Genomic DNA, 8,171 nt, shown 5'->3' on the forward strand with positions numbered 1-8,171 from the left:
AACCCGCAATATACGATGAACCTGATCAATAAAAGTTTGCGGGTCCTCCTTTGGATCTGATCCGGTAAACACTGGAGGGTCTAGATTAATAAAATCACGAACTCTCGAACTAACCGGTTTATCAGCAGCACCGGTATTCTACCTCTGAGCCTGAGTAGCTACCAAGCTAGTCAACAACTGCACTGCACTGCACATATCGTGGTTTGTAGTGCTAGACTGAGGAACTGGAGGTACTGGGTGCCTCCTAATATCCTTTGGAGGAGACAGAGAGGTATGAGATGGCATCTCACTCTGAGCTTCACTTTGGCCTGCTCTGGCTGGAGGCACCTGACTGGTACCCTCTCCCGCAGTTGTATCAAGCTGTTTACTAATCGCTTGCTTCCTAGTCGAAGGCATCACAGAAAGAAAACAAGGTGAATATTAGATATGAACACTTACGACTCAACTCTACGCACGATCTAGATTCAGGAAGAAGGTAACAACCCTAGATGTCATGTAGCCTCCTGATTATAAATGCGGCGCACTACACATCCATAATCAAGACTCTACTAGACACGGCTCATAGACAACTCCTAGGACAGACTTGCTCTGATACCAAGTTTGTCACGACCCAACTGGAGGGCCATGACTAGCACCCGGGCCATACTTGCCGAGCACCAACGTACATTTTATCAAACCTTCATTATTATCTTTAAGGGTCGACAAGATCAATATAAATGGTAGAAATGGATCATGAACATCCAACAATGAAAGATAATGGCATGAACATACATAACATGGGACGACAAGACTGTCAAGAAACTATATATAAGGTACGAGCTACCATGCAGCCATGAAAGACTATACAACAAAAATCAACCGACAAGGCATTCCAAAACACATGAGTCGACACCTGTCTATGAGCCTCTAATAGAACATAAGTGCTGCAACATTGCCGGAACAGGGCCCCGACATACCCATAATGTCTATAACAAAAACGCATACCAAGAACACGGCAAGTCCGGAGAAGGAATCTCGCCAATAACCGCTGAATTGGACAGCCTACTGTGGTGGGGGAGCTGCGTCTACCCATCTATCAGGACCTGCAGCACGACATGCAGTGTCCACAAATAAAAAGGACATCAGTACGAATAAAGTACTAAGTATGTAAGACAAGAAAGCATAAGTAAGAACAGTAATGTAAACAGGGATAGAGAATATACAACCTGTGACATCTAGGTACCTCTGAGGGCTACTGACATGAAATACATGATACATACATATATATATATATACATAAACTTTTAAAATATACGCCTTTGTGTGCATCACCATTATCATATCGTACCCGGCCGTAATAGGTTCGGTAAAACGTACCCGTCCATCATAGGGCTCGGTAGAATCGTACCCGGCCATGTGGAGCTCGATAAAACCCAACTGATCAGTGGTTGCACAATAGGTGCCGTACCCAACCGACTATAGCGCGACTCGGTAGAGTAAAATAGATACATATATATGATGTATGCTGGACTCATTGGAATCATATTTTGAACCTTTCGGAGAGACGTAAGGTCGGTATCCTCCGTACACGTTATTAGGGTTAACTCTTCATCAAGAATCTTATAAGAATCAGGAAGTACTAACAACATTGATAACATAAGAATAAGAGAAATGACACTATCATTATCGTTTAAGCGTCGTAACTATTATGTATCGACCGCAAGCTATTTTACGATGAAACGGACAACACCTCCCCTATTTATATGACTTTCCACAAGTAAAGACAATCACCAAACAGCCCAAACAATATCAACAATAATCATATTGAGCCTCCCAAAATAGTCCACCAACTAACAACATTACTACCAAGCCTTTCGATATATATTTCACAAGTTCTAGCTTCAACGACTTAGCCGCAACTTAGATAATATTAAATACATGTAGAGTAAGAGGTTCCTTACCTTTAAATAGAAATAACAACTCCAATTTGACCTTAATTTTCCACGAAATATCCCTCCAATTCTGCCACAAGAACAAGGAAGCGAAACTAGCAATCAATTCGGGTTTTTCGGCACTAGAATTACTTTAGAAGACTTGAAATCACCTAGGGTTGATATTAAAAACTTGAGGGAGTATTTACAGAACATAAAACACTTAAAACAACCTCTCACACGATCTGGAACAACACAAAAATCAGCAACAACAAGAAGAACAAGAAACATACTAGCGCCACGGGATTCCCGACACTTGATTTGTGTTGTTTGCCCTTTGTTTGGGTCTTGGATCATGAGAGAACCTTGAGAGAGTGTTTTTAGGGTTTTAAGATCTGAATATACTGAAAAATAATGACTTAAAACGGGGTTGAGGCATCTTATATATATCCATATGTCTTAAACCGCCTATGTGGGCCCCATAGAGAGCTGTTTGGCACAGTCTCGCAAAAACATGAATATCTCTCTATTCCGAGATCGTATCGACGAACGGTTTAATGCGTTGGAAACTAGACTCATAGATCTTCAATTTAGTGGGTAGATAACCCCGTAATTCTATGTACATTGGGATAAAAATGTAGTAACATTTGACCTAAAGTTTAAGTAAAATTATAAACGTAAGTTGCGACAACTTTTGTCGACTTTTGTTTCATAACTCGCTTGACTTCAAGACTTATGATACGGATATTATATGATTAAAATACATTAAAACATGACCTATTGGGATAATTAATCACCTCTAGTTTTACCCGAAAATACGGGTTATAACATCCTTGATTCGTTTAATTTCTAATACTTGTTAACCACTCTTATACTCCCTTGTATCGTTTAAGGCTAATAGGATTAACTTCTTAAATTTACATCGACTAAATTACGGCGTGATCTAAGGTATGCGAATTTGGGTTGTAACAAAAAATGGCATAAATAAGATTGTTATGATGAAGAATGGAGTTGTGCTGGTACGGTTCGATGAAGCTGAAGGAAAGAACGAAGTGATTCAAGGAGAAATTTATCATTTTGACAATAAACCATTAATTGTAAAGGCTTGGAGCCCATACATGAAATTTAGTATGTAAGAGTTGAGAACTGTCCCTATATGGATACAATTTCCTGGTTTGGATTTCAAATACTGGATTGCGAAAGGTTTAAGCAAAATAGGCAGCTTAGTTGGGAAACCTTTAATGGCTGACCATAATACAGAAAAAAAAAACTTGGTTTAAACTTTGCAAGACTATTAGTTGAAGTGGAACTGGATGCACAACTACCAGATACAGTTTACTTCAGGAATGAAAAAGGAAACATAGTTGAGCAGAAGGTTAGTTATGATTGGAAGCCCACACTATGTAAATTTTGCAAGAAATATGGCCACTCCGAGGAAATGTGCAGGAAGAAGAAGGCAACTAAACAAGGAGAACAAAATACCAAAGTGATCAATGCAGAGAATATGCAGGAGATACCTCTTAAGAATCCACAGATTCTAGAGGAACAAATACAGAACAAGCAGGGGCAGCAGAAAGGGACTATCTCAATTAGTGAGAAGGGGCAGACAAGTAACACCCCAAAAAAAGCTCTGGATTAGCAACCAAAAGAGAAGGAAGCACAAACAATACAAAAAGATGTCCATGATGATGAGCCTATGATGCAATCTACAGGGTGGGTCACACCAAGGAATCAAAGGAGATACCAACAGAAGCCAAATCAGCAAATGGTAAAGCAAAATACATTTCAGGTACTTGCCAGGCCTGAGACTAGTAGACAAACAAATGTGACAGTGGAGAAAGAGGGAGGCCAACATATGCCTCACTCAGGGAATGGATAACATCATCAGCTGGAATGTTAGGAGCTTAAATGGCCCGAATAAGCAAAAGGAGGTTAAACTCCTTTGCAATAAGGAAAGAGTAGGACTGATTGGACTACTAGAAAACAAAATAAAAAGTAATAAAATCAGCCAAGTAACAGAAAATCTCTTTGGAGGGTGGCAGTACTTAACAAATCTAGAATACCATTACAATGGTAGAATTTTGGCTACCTGGAGGCCAAATTATTTCTAGGTGATGCCAATGACTATGAGTGCATAAATGATCACATGTGAGGTATTGCATATTCCTCTACAAGTTTCATTTGTAGTGACTTTTGTGTATGCCTTTAATACGAGAGAAGAGAGAAGAGGATTATAGAACAGCCTGCTTAGGTTGAATGCAGAGATTCAAAAACCTTGGTTGATACTTGGAGATTTCAACTCAATACTGACAACTGAAGATAGAGTAAATGGTAATCCAATATCATGGGCAGAGGTGGTGGATTTTGCTAATTGTATTGAGGAAGGTGAGGTTATTGAATTACCCTATCAAGGGAGCAGATATACTTGGAGTGATAAGCATGAGCATCAAATCCTATCTAAAATAGATTGGACATTTATCAATGGATCTTGGGTGGATGTGTTGCCCTCTAGTAAGACCACTTTCTTACCGGAAGGGATTAGTGATCACTGTCCAACTAAGGTAATCATGGATGAAGACATGGCCAATCATGTGAAATCATTCATATATTGCAATAATTGGAGTCAACATCCCCACTTTACAAGGCTGGTAGAAGAAGGATGGCTGGTGCAAGTTGAAGGGTACAAAATGTTTCAGATAGTTAAGAGACTGAAATTGCTCAAGAAGAAGTTAAAGAAGCTAAATACGGACCATTCCAGTAATATAGTAGCAGAGGCAGAAGAGGATAGAAAGGCTTTGCACCAGGCTCATGTATACAAGACCTTTAGATATTAAACTTCAAGCAATTGAAAAGGAGAAGTATCTGAAATTCAAAAGATCTTCTTACCTAGCAGAAATGTATTTACAACAAAGGAGTAAAGCCACTTGGCTACAATTGGGAGATGATAATACTAGCTACTTTTACTTTATTATAAAACACAGAAAACTGAAGCAAGCAATAACTCAGATCAAGAATGACCAGGGTGAGCTAAAAACTAATTAAGACAATATAGCTCAGGTATTTTAAATTACTATCAAGACCTGTTGGGAAAGAAGGCAATAACTAGGGTATCAGCTCATTCAGAAATCATCAAGAGGGGAAACACTTTGTCTACAATACAACAAATGCAGCTTATAAAGGAGTTCACAGAGGAAGAAGTCAAAGCAGTCATGTTTAGTATTGGCAAAAACAAAAGTCCTGGGCCAGATGGATATGGAAGTGGATTCTATAAAGCAGCTTGGAGTATTGTGGGAAAAGATGTCACTGAAGCTGTTCTTGAATTTTTTCATAATGGGAAGATGCTTCGACAGATCAATGCCACAAACATTGCCCTTATTCCAAAAAGTGATCATCCGGAAAGTGCAAGTCAGTATAGACCTATAGCTTGCTGTAATGTGTTATACAAGTGCATCTCAAAAATGTTGTGCAGGAGACTCAAAGAAGCAGTGAGTCATATAGTTGCAGATAATCAATCTGCATTTGTTCAAGGAAGGTCTATGATCCATAATATCCTAATATGCCATGATCTCCTCAGACACTACAATCGGAAAACCTCACCGAGATGTCTTATGAAAATAGATCTCAGGAAAGCATATGACATGGTAAGTTGGAAATTTTTGGAGGAAGCTTTGAGGGGGTATGGATTTCCTGAGAAATTCATCAGGTTGGTCATGACATGTGTATCCACCCCAAAGTTCACTATCAAAATTAATAGAGAAAGCCAGGGTTATTTTGATGGTCATAGAGGGCTCAGACAAGGAGATCCTGTATCTCCTCTATTATTTGTGTTGGTAATGGAATACTTAACTAGAGTCCTCAATTGTATGAGTTTGCTGCCAGACTTCAAATATCATCCAATGTGTAAATCTCTAAAACTTACTCATCTGATCTTTGCGGATGACCTGATGGTATTTTGTAAAGGGGATGAAGACTTAATCAACAGAGTTCTAGAGGCTTTAAACCATTTTAGTGCTGCTATAGGACTTATTGCTAACATGGATAAATCACATATGTTTGTTGCTGGTGTGCCTGATCAAGTTAAAGCTCAACTGTTGGATAAGACTAGATTTTCCCAGGGGACTTTTCCTATTAGATACTTAGGATTACCCTTGTCATCTAAGAAATAGAGTAAGTTTGAATGTCAACAGCTGATCAACAAGATTACAAGCCGGATAACAACTACTTATGCAAGAAAATTATCATATGCTGAAAGGCTGCAGGTACTTAATGTTGTCCTATTTTCTCTACATAACTTTTGGGGCTCAGTTTTTATCCTGCCACAGAGCATCTTAAGAGAAGTTGATAGGAAGTGTAGGGAGTACCTATGGGGTAAAATAGGGAACAAAAGAAAGCATCCTTAGTCTCTTGGGATAAAGTCTGCTTGCCTAAGAGTAGAGGAGGTCTAAATGTCAAGGATTGCAGAACTTGGAACATTGCTTCAGTGGGTAAGCTATTGTGGCAATTGATAGAAAGGAAGGACTCATTATGGGTGAGATGGGTTCATGGTGTGTATATAAAAACAGACTCAGATATATGGAGCCACAATGCACCTCAAGATAGTAGTTGGTACTGGAGAAAGATCAACTCTCTCAAGAACCAAATGCAAAGCTGGTATGACCAGGAAAGATACATTCTCACAGCTGGGGGAGGATATTCAATCACTAAAAGCTACTTGCAGCTGAAGGGAGAGCACAACAAAATGGAAGTGTCAGATCTTATTTGGAACTCAGTAGCTCTACCTAGATACAGATTTCATATGTGGCTAGTAGTCTATGGTAGACTATTGATAAAAGAAAGATTGCTCAGATTGCACATACCAGAAGAGAATCCCAATTGCTGCTTATGTGACCATCGGGTTATAGAGACAAGTACACATTTATTTGTGGACTGCAATTGGATCACAGCTTTGAGAGTTGAACTTATTCAATGGACTAATGCTCAACTCCATGTTGGAGAGCTGAAACAGGTGTTGGAATGCATCAAGAGGAAGCACTGGAAAACATTCAAAAAGGAGGTTATAGCAGCTGTTTGGGGAGCCATGACATACCGGACTTGGCGAGCTCGGAATTACAAAGTGTTTAAGGGTGCTATACTACAACCAGCAGAAGTAGCAACACAGATAAAGAGAGAAATTGTACAAAGAATAGAAGTACTTAGATCGTCAAAAAAAAAAAAGCACAGATGAGTAGAGAGTTTTTACATAGAATACTTAGTTGAAGTACAGTTTGGCATAATTGTAACTAGTTGTTGTAGGAGGCTTATTGTTCAGAGTACCCTTCCTAGAAGGTGGCTATGGAAATAAATGCTCTATATGTGTATTAATTTGGTTTGTTAATGGTAATATTCACATTGTTACCAAAAAAAATTTACATATAATATAATTTATTTTAAAATTTACAACTTTTCATATTCCTAATATATATCTCTTGAGATTATCTCACCTAAAATGTATCCTAATATCTCTCTTAAGATTCTCTTTCATCTAAAAGTATCTATCATATTAATTTTTCTCTAATTTCTCCATTAATATATTGTATATTGTATATTTCTTGTACAAAATGTATGTTATATGATTAATATACAATATACAAACACTGAACTGAAAAAAAAATATCATTAATAAATATACTACATAGAGTATAATATATATCATGTATATATTAAAAAATATACAATATTATATTATAAAAGAACTTGGGGGGACAGGGTTTTGCATTGACGGAGACGTGAAGAAGAATCAAATTTGGGGAATCCTTTGAGATTTTTGGATTATTTAAAACTAACAAAGGCATGTTTTTTTTTTGTAAGGATATAATATGATTGATGCATAATACAAGGGGATATGATTTGATTGATGCATAATACACGGATAATTAAGGCAAGTGAGTGCTTATAGTGGTAATCAATATTAATGAATTGGAGAATTTTTACGGACAAATAAGGATACGTTTCAAAATAGGATTCCTCATTAATAGGGAATCTATCATATTTTTAGAGGGTATCTTTTATATTTTGTTGTAGAATTTTTAATTCTAATACAAGTTGTAGATTATGGAATATTTTATAAATTCTTAAGTAACTACAAAAATTTTCCTAAATTTGTGGACCCATATCTTACACTTTTGGGTCCACAATAGTCCTTATTTTATTTTTATTTTTTAAAAAGATATTTGAGTAGTCCTGTATAGAAAGGACTCTGGTGGATTCATGAAAGAATTATAG

Source organism: Nicotiana tomentosiformis, chromosome 3 (assembly GCF_000390325.3).
Source record: "Nicotiana tomentosiformis chromosome 3, ASM39032v3, whole genome shotgun sequence".
NCBI classification, from domain to species: domain Eukaryota; kingdom Viridiplantae; phylum Streptophyta; class Magnoliopsida; order Solanales; family Solanaceae; genus Nicotiana; species Nicotiana tomentosiformis.